Source organism: Lepisosteus platostomus, chromosome 19, assembly GCF_059453375.1.
Source record: "Lepisosteus platostomus isolate fLepPlt1 chromosome 19, fLepPlt1.hap1, whole genome shotgun sequence".
Taxonomy (NCBI): domain Eukaryota; kingdom Metazoa; phylum Chordata; class Actinopteri; order Semionotiformes; family Lepisosteidae; genus Lepisosteus; species Lepisosteus platostomus.
Genome location: NC_142629.1, coordinates 1,569,491 through 1,578,144, shown reverse-complemented (window position 1 = coordinate 1,578,144; position 8,654 = coordinate 1,569,491). Strand labels below are relative to the sequence as shown.

Below are 8,654 nucleotides of genomic sequence, written 5' to 3'. Positions count from 1 at the left end.
CTGCTTCTATTTTTTTTTCTCCTTCTCATTTGACATTTTTTTAATTGGTTAATATATTTTTTTTTTAGTGCAACACTTGCATTGTATATTTAATCTTCATATGCAGTATATAACTCCTTTCGATCCTGAGCAGGTCACCCCAAGTTCCTTTACAACCCAGTGTAACACGGTTAAGGAGGCAGGAGGCACACAGTTCTAGAGCAGGGCGATCAGGAACCTGCTTGAGAGTCTTGTGTGACTCCTCCTCATGTACAGGACAGACCAGCGGACAGATCAATCATGTTGTAATAAAGGATAAGACAGACAGGGGTTTTGGTACACAATGATCTTGCAAAGTGTTTTGAGACGGGAGCTGTATCCTGAGCTGAAATGAGAAGGTGGGTACTTGTCAATTGTACACAGAAGTTCAGACAACAATCAATACAGGATCAATTGCAAAAGGATTAATACAGCCTTTAGTAAACGTATAGAACGAGAGAGAGTTAAAACTGGTCAGGGCCTGAAAGTTACAGCTGGAAAGTGACAGATCTCTGATCCAGATAGATCAATGGACACACCTGTGACAGGCAGGGACACGTTTCTGCAGGAACGTGTGCAATAGGTTTTGACAAAACGTTCTGGACTGTGGCAGCAAAACACAGTTAACAGAATAGTGGCTGAAAGACCTGCACTTAAACTGCTGTGGAAAACAGGTTTTTTTCCAGCTGCAGAGCAAGTGTGTCAGAACCAGCAGGTTATTGAGGAAGAATTAAAACTGATCTATATGACATCTACGATGAGAACTTGATGTCAGTCAGTACATTCAAAGCTGGTGAGAATGTCTGTCTGAGACTGGAGTCGGTTGTGTCACTGAGGCTCAGGGCCAGGAGCTGGACTGGATACAGATGGGAATACAATGGAATACGGCTGGAACCTGAAAAGGGCTCCATTGAAACAGCTCTTCATAGACACGTGTAGCAATGTCTCCGCCTGGCGGCCACACTGTGAAATGTCACCGTGAAAACTTGCTTTTCGCATTGCTGCTAGAACTTTACAAACTAAGCTAATTTAGAGGCTCTTAAATTGTTTAATCTTTCGTCATTCAAATAATTATCCTAGAATTTGTGTATGAGATGAATATATGGTAACGTTAAAGACGCTAGTCTTTAGGAGTTTTTCTTGTAAAAAAGTGATTAATATATTTAGGAATCAAAACTGTTATTATTGTTAGCTTTGAATACGTCGATTCCGGAAAAATGTTTGGATATTAAAGTAAAAACGTAAGAAAGCCCGCACGTTAGTGAAATCTTTAGAAACAAAATTAAGCCTCTTGATCAAACTACCGTAGGAGGTAACAGTTCCGATCAATGTCCGCCAGGCGGCGGTGGTGATACACGAGTCTATGGAGGGCTGGTTTACAGTGCAGTAGTGAGGGTCTGGTGTGATGTAAAACACCCAGATCATGTGACTGGGGTCTAAACCCTCTTGTTTATGAATGGGAGGATCCAGAGCCAATCAGATCACTGGGATTGAGTCCAGCGACGTCACGAATGATAATAAACTTTCCAATTTATAGGCGAGACGAGATTCAAGGGAAGGGTGGGAATTTTAGTTTTGTTGTTGTTCCTCTGCTCCTAAAAACAGAGGGATTTTTTTAGCAAAAATAAGTATTTAATCGTTGGCATCTTTCATTGTTAAAAATCCGAGGATGCCGTTTCTCCTGTAGCTGCAAAATGCTGTTTTGCCTCGTACTTGGTCCAACTGGACACGTGAAATCACGGAGGTATTGTACGTTACACGCGTTGCTGTGGAAAATTTAATTCTCCGTTTCAGACACGTCCTGTCTCACTAATCGGGATCTTTCGTGCAGAAGAAGAAGATGAGGATGAAGATGTTAGAAAACGCTGGACCGGTTGCGTTTATTCCACAGCCGAAACGTTGTGTTTCTTTTCCTCAGTTTTCAGCAGGAATAAACCTCTGCTTGTTCCTCTGATTTTACGGACACGTTGTACTAGCAGAAATCCATCCCTGACAGTTGCACTGTATCGCAACTGTGACGTGCCTCTAACCTGGATAAGAGATGCTCATGCCCGGTACTTTGTGTGGCCGGCCTGGTGGCTCCGCGGGCTGAACCATCGGACACTTCTAAAGTTCAGAGAGCAGATCTGTGAGTTGAAGTCGAGCCCCGAGCCTCCCCGTCAGTCTGAGACCTGAGCCCCGGGTGAAGCTCTCATGCTGTCGGGGTGAGTTTGTACAGGGAGCTGTTCTCTACCACGCCGGCCGTTTTGGGGGGCTCCATTTTCGGGGCCTTCCAAAACAGGGAAAAAGGGAGGTTTAAGTCCTTTATAAATGCATAGATCGGAATTCAATTCGAAAAAGCAGCCCCTTATACCACTGAGACACCTGCAGGACAGGTGTGGCACTAGCAGTGAAAGAGAGGTGCAGTCCTAACTAGGGGCGACAGGGGTCTCTCTCCAGCGAGAGATCAACCGGCCACAAGCTAAATGAGTCCGGCGAACAGCTTTGTAGGAGAATGTCACTGTATTCGGTTGTCTGAAAATCCTTAACCGTTATATACTTTATGTACGATTTGGTGAGTTCAAGTTTCTATTTATCTTCAGTACCGTGAGTGTTGAGCCCTTGTAACAGTGCACAGCTGTCATTCAGGAGCCGAGCCCGCCCCCAGAGTGACCTTCCTCAGCGGACACGCCCCGTCCACCTGTTCCACAGGTGCGCCCGGCAAGATGGCGGCGGGGCGAGTTTCTGCGGCGTGAGGTGCGTTTGCGTTTTATTTCTAATTTTCTTAATTTAAAATACAAAAACTCAATTTTCACTTTGAGGGAAGTTGGACAAAATGAATTGTTGTTGCAACTTTTGTTAATTTAATTTGTTTAATTTGTGTTTTAGGACGCTGAAATGAGTGTACTGTTTGAGCGTGCTCTCGAAGTTTTAGAAGTCTGCGGTCCCATACTATCTTTCATGTAAGTATGTTTTTATAAGATAAGGTTTGTTTCTTTCAACGAAAAAAGGCTGTAGTTAACTTTCAAACATTTGCTTTTTAAAGTTAGTAGCTGTGAAGTCTCCGCTTGTCGGATTCGGACTATAATAACGGTTTCCGCTCCGAAATAAAACATTGTAAAGGTTTAATTTAATCATTCGTATGTTTTTTTTTATTTCTCCAGGTGAGAAAAACATGTCAAGAACGAACCTCCAGTTATGAAAGTGTTTTTCCAAGGTAAGTTCTATTTCTCCCTTGCACTATACTGTTTGAATTTGTGCAACTCGACCAGGCAACACGTATTTCCCGATGTTTTAACGCCAGAGCGGGTTTATACTAACTATATAACTTCTGCTCCTTTCGTTGTGCTTTTGTTGAATAGAAATTGAAACTCTAAGGCGCTGCTTCTTTTATTTATCTAGTGGGTAAAGATGGATAATACCAACGTATTTGCACGATAGTTTTCAATGCGTGGAGTTAAATCGAATATGATAAACGCTATGAATGGTGCTTGATTTAAATTTAGAAGTAGAATTTCAAAAATGGATCTTCTGTAAGGCTGAACGTATTTTTTTTTAAATGGAGTAGTGGGACTGGGTTGTATCTGAGATCCACACTAAAAGTTACCTAGTGGCTTGTTAGAGCATTTTAGCATGTTTGTATATTTCTTTATTGGGGCAGTTTATTAAAGTTAATAGACTTCAGAACTTCAAGTGAATCGATTCTCCAAATCCGATATTTTGTTGACTTGATCCTTTTTCTTTTGCCTTCAGTTCTGCGATTCCTGCTGCTCTGCGCTCCGATTATCTCCCTTCCAGCTCCACTCCAGCAACTCGTCGTGCTTTGGCAGGTTCTTCTTGACAATGTGTGCTTTTCCTTGAATTGTATTTTGATACCGATTTATCTTGTTCTTAACCTGCGTGTTTCCTGTAGACTGCTGCTATTGTATTTGCTGTGCATTGTGAAATAAAAACTCTTGATTTCACAGGTGCGCCCGGCAAGATGGCGGCGGGATGAGTTTCTGTGGCGTGAGGTGCGTTTGCGTTTTAATTCTACTTTTCTTATTTTAAATGCAAAAAATAAAATTTTACTTTGAGGAAAGTTAGACAAAAATCTATTGTTGTTGCAACTTTCAACTTTTTGTTTCTGTTGAATTTGTGTTTTAGGACGCCGAAATGAGTGTCCTGTCTGTTTGAGTGTGCTCTCGAAGTTTCAAAAGTCTGCATTCAGCGTTCTTATACTACCTTTGTAAGTATTTTTTAAAGACATGGTATCTCTAGCTCTATTTCCTTTAACGAAAAAAGCTGTAATTTATATTCAGTCATTTGCTGTATAAAGTTAGTAACTGTCTCTAATTGTAAGTATCTCCGCCTTTCGGAATCGGGCTATAATATCGCTTTCTGTTCCCGAATGATACACCTTAGAAAAGATTAAATGTACTAATTCGTATGTTTTCTTGTTTCTCCAGTTGACAAAGGGATTTCAAAAACCGGCCTCCAGTTAGAAAGTTTTTTTTCCGAGGTACGTTTTATCCTTATCTTACGCTATACTGTTTATATTTGTGTATTAAAGACGACACGTATTTCACAGCTTTTTAACACCAGAACGGTTTTATACTAACGTTATCACTTCTTTTCGTTTAGTTGTGCTTTTGCTGAATACAAATAGGAAACACTAAATCGCTGGTTCTTTTTTATGGATTCCTTTATTCATAATAGGCTGAACCTACTTTCTAAATATTGGAGTAGTGGGACTGGGATGTATCTGTGATTTCTCATGCTGTTACCTATTGGTTTCTTGTTGAATTTGAGCGTGTTTGTATGTTTTTTCATTGGGTCAGTTTATTAAAAAAGTTAAGACTTCAGAACTTCAAGTGAATCGATTCTGCAAATCCGGTATCTTGTTAACTTGATCCTTTTTCTTTTGCCTTCAGTTCTGCGGCTCCTGATCCTCTGCGCTCCGTCGATCTCCTTTCCGAAACACTCCAGCAACTCGGCGTGCTTTGGCAGGTTCTTCTTGACAATGTGTGATTTTCCTTGAATTGTATTTTGATACCCGTGGCTTGATCTGTAGTGTACCCTTTGTATACCCATGTATGTTATTGTTAACCTGCATGTTTCCTGTTGACTGATGTTATTGTATGTGCTGCGGCTCCTGGTTCTCTGTGCTCCGACGATCTCCAGCAATTTATTCTCGACAATGTGTGCTTTTTCTTACATTTGATTATTGTTACCAGTGGCTTGATCTGTAATGTCCCGATTCAGTGCTGTATTTTATTCTTGACCTGCATGTTTTCTGTTGACTGCCGCTAATGTATTTGCTGTGAATTCTGAAATAAAAACTCATTTAATTGTCTGCATTGTCCTGTATTTTCGAAGGTGCGAAGGGTTGTCTTGCAGTGTGCGCCACGCACCGCAAGGCGACACCCCATCGCACTGACTTGGAAAAGTGCGAAGACGCCCGCCTTTTTAGATAGTCTCTGGGGGGAAAGGGTCCCTAGGAGGGAGCGTGGGTCTAGCCCTGGGGGGAGGAGAATGGAGGCTAGCTCTAGCCAAGCCCCCTCACTCCCAGCAGGAGGGGAAGGCAGGCTGGAGATGGCCTCGGCCCGAGAGAGAGGAGGCACCCAGGGCGGACTCAGCCTATCAGTCACAGCTTGCAACTGACAGCTTTCTAAGTCCACACCCCAGGAGACCTGCCTCTCTGCAGGGACCAAAGCCACCACCAACCTGCCATCCTCTCCTGCCGGGAGCGAGTGGGCTTGGCTAGAGCTGCGGTCAATCAGCCAGCCCCCGCCTACCCCTCTCCAATGAGGGGGGTGGGCGAGGCTCGGCTTGATTGCTACCACACCCCGAGAAAAACCCCAGATACTAAGTTTTTTGGCGGGAAAATCTGGACACGCTTAAAAAGGGGGTAGCCTTTGACCTTTTCAAGTCAAAAAGCGATAGGGTGTCCCCTTGCGGCCACAAACTATTAGCAAAATCTCTCCGCCAAAAAACTCACCACCATCGGGGTTTTTCAGGGCCAAGGGGGAACAGAACTCTGCACAAGAAATGAAGGAACAAAATCAAGTTTCAATCAACAATTTATTGAACGAATATGGCACACAAAACAAAGCATTACAATACGTCGGATGCACAAGCTTCGAAGTGAAAATTAACACGCATTTCAATTACAAAGTGTCAAAGCACGACAAACATTAACGCCAAATACTGTTACAAGTCAACAGAGTAAGAAAACATTTGCAAGCAACTACATGTTAAAACAGAAACATACAGCACGTTACTGTTTCTCCGAGGCTTCTGTCGAGGCAGCGACCGGAATGAAGACTGGAACTTCGTTGCAATTCCTGTAACACAACAGAAATCAGAATTAACTTTCGGTTACAAACAGGATCTCGAAATTATCCCAGACAGATAGATCTTTTGAATCGATTCTTGCGCTCAAAGGATGAAACAGTTTGAAAAGATTTACAGATGCAATAAAGCGATCAGCCTGGTGTAACAGGTATATTTAAAGTGCAAATACTGAAACAATACAGCTAGAGTGTGTCGATTAGCATATTCGTTTTCTGCAACAATTAATTTAACAAAGTTAATCCATATCTTTATAGGCTCCGTTGTTTTAATTGTCGTGATGCAATTTGGAAGCCAAAACGGTTTCTGAATAATCTATTATATGCAGCAAAAAAAACCGAAATGTATCGTAGTTTAGCAGAAAACGAGTTCTATAAATAGCAGGCCTACAATTTTGTCGGGTCAAAACCATTCCTGCCCGGGAGAAATCTAGTATCTCCTAGTTTGAGTCTTTTTTTGACAAGGTGTATCACATTTCCAACAACAAATGATACGTGTAAACGAATAAAAAGGTTTATACTTACATCGATAATTCCACCAGCTGAGCCAAGTATGTCCTGCCCGCAGACACCGAACTGGAAACACAAGAACACAAGTATTTAGACGATTATTTAAAGATAATTTAAACCAAGGTTGCTTAGTAGCAAACAGCGTTTCACCAGGCTAGATAGCGCAGAAAACATTTCAAAGAAATACGTGTAAAGAAATGAGTAAAACGTTTATACTTACTTGGATAATTGCAGCAGCTGAGCCAAACATGTCCTGCCCGAAGACAAACAAATACAGAATTTAGAATTTAAAGACCATTAAAACTAACAAGTATTCGTTGCAAGATAGATTTTTATCACTTTTTCCTGCGAGGTTTAGACTACATAATTACATGAGTTAAATTTTATCTATATTCAAATAGAGGAAAAACAGAAAATAATCGTAAAAGACGCGGAACAAACTCACTCAGCTCCGCTCTCTCCAGCAGAACCTGGCGCACAGGTGCGCGGGGCGTGGCCTGCGAGAGATGTCATTCGAGTGGGCGTGGCCACACTCTGACGGTGCAGGCGCAGACTCTGGGAGCTGGTGGTTGCAGCAGGGAGGAAGAACTCAGTCAAGGAAAGCTGGCTGATTGCAAAGAGGTGTATGAGGCCATGGGGGTAGTGGCTGCCACTATAGACATCTCAGGCTCAGAGTCTACAGTTCGCTGATGCCTCTGTCCCCTCTGATCTCCTCTGAGATCACGCCTCAGGTCCCTCACATCACCAGGCTCTTCACTCGTGGTGTCCTGAGCTCAATGAGCTTCACCTCCAGCTCTCACCCTCTGGCTAGTCCTTGTCAGGGAGAAGCAGCGGAACGCCCTCGACTCGACCAATCCAGTTTGACCAGAGCTGCTCTATCGCCTTCTTTGCCTTACTGGCAGGCCGACTCGGGAACAACCGAGGCTGCTACTCCTCCAGACCTTGCTGCACCTCAATGACACTTCTCAATCTCTCCAGGAGCCTCCCTGCTCCTCTCCACCCCTCCAGGAGCCTCCTTCTCCCCCCTGTAGCCACTGGTCCTCACATGACCAGCCAGCCCTCGGGCTTCCAGGTCCTCCTCCAGCCCCTGACATCATCTCCTGACACCTCCGGGCCGGGTCTCACACAAACCAGAGTCTCCAGAGTCTCCCTCTCACACTCAGACTCGGCTCACTCATTACACCCAGTCTCCAGCTCCTCACTGTCGGGCTGAGACTTAACACACTCATGTTAGAACCACACAGCCCCCCAGTGCCTCACTCTCGTGTCCGAGGCTGTGCACACACAGCTTGCCAGCACACCTTTCCTGTGCCCCGTCACCCTCGGGCTTCCAGGTCCTCCTCCAGCCGCTGACATCATCTCCTCCAAAGCAAACTTCTCCTCTGGGACAATAAAGGAAGTGATCTCTTACCGCCCGCGCTGACACAACTGCGGTGGCTTGCAGTCTCCTACAGCCCGGAGATTTAGTACTGTAGCTTGCAGGCACAGCGTGGGCTCTGACCCTATTTGTATGGGACTCTTGTCTTTGAGAGTTTTTTTTTCTCGTTAAAAAAGTGATTCATATATTTAGGAATCAAAACTGTTATCATCGTGACTCGCTTCCGGTCACCGTTCCGACAAAAACATAATTTACCTTTGAATATGTCGATTCCGGAAAAATGTTTGGATATTCAAGTAAAAACATAAGAATGCCCGCATTTTATTGAAATCTTTAGAAACAAAATGAAGCCTATTGATCAAACTACCGTAGGAGGTAACAGTTCCGATCAATGTCCGCCAGGCGGCGGTGGTGATACACGAGTCTATGGAGGGCTG

General features: G+C 43.6%; 2 long non-coding RNA genes across 3 annotated transcripts; one reads left to right on the top strand and one right to left on the bottom strand.

Annotated features, from left to right (window-relative positions):
- Nucleotides 1–2,461: 2,461 nt before the first annotated feature.
- On the top strand, nt 2,462–5,332 carry LOC148644815 (uncharacterized). 2 transcript variants are annotated; one of them, XR_015928483.1, is made up of 5 exons: nt 2,466–2,754; nt 2,887–2,960; nt 3,162–3,214; nt 3,966–4,010; nt 4,144–4,225. It is a non-coding gene; the product is annotated as an uncharacterized LOC148644815 (long non-coding RNA). The 2 variants fall into 2 exon arrangements; XR_015928484.1 differs by lacking the exons at nt 3,966–4,010; nt 4,144–4,225 and adding an exon at nt 4,911–5,332 and having other exon boundaries at nt 2,462–2,754.
- A 709-nt stretch (nt 5,333–6,041) lies between these two features.
- On the bottom strand, nt 6,042–7,380 carry LOC148644814 (uncharacterized). The gene is made up of 3 exons (XR_015928391.1): nt 7,060–7,380; nt 6,855–6,905; nt 6,042–6,323 (listed from the first exon to the last, which is right to left on the bottom strand). It is a non-coding gene; the product is annotated as an uncharacterized LOC148644814 (long non-coding RNA).
- Nucleotides 7,381–8,654: the final 1,274 nt, after the last annotated feature.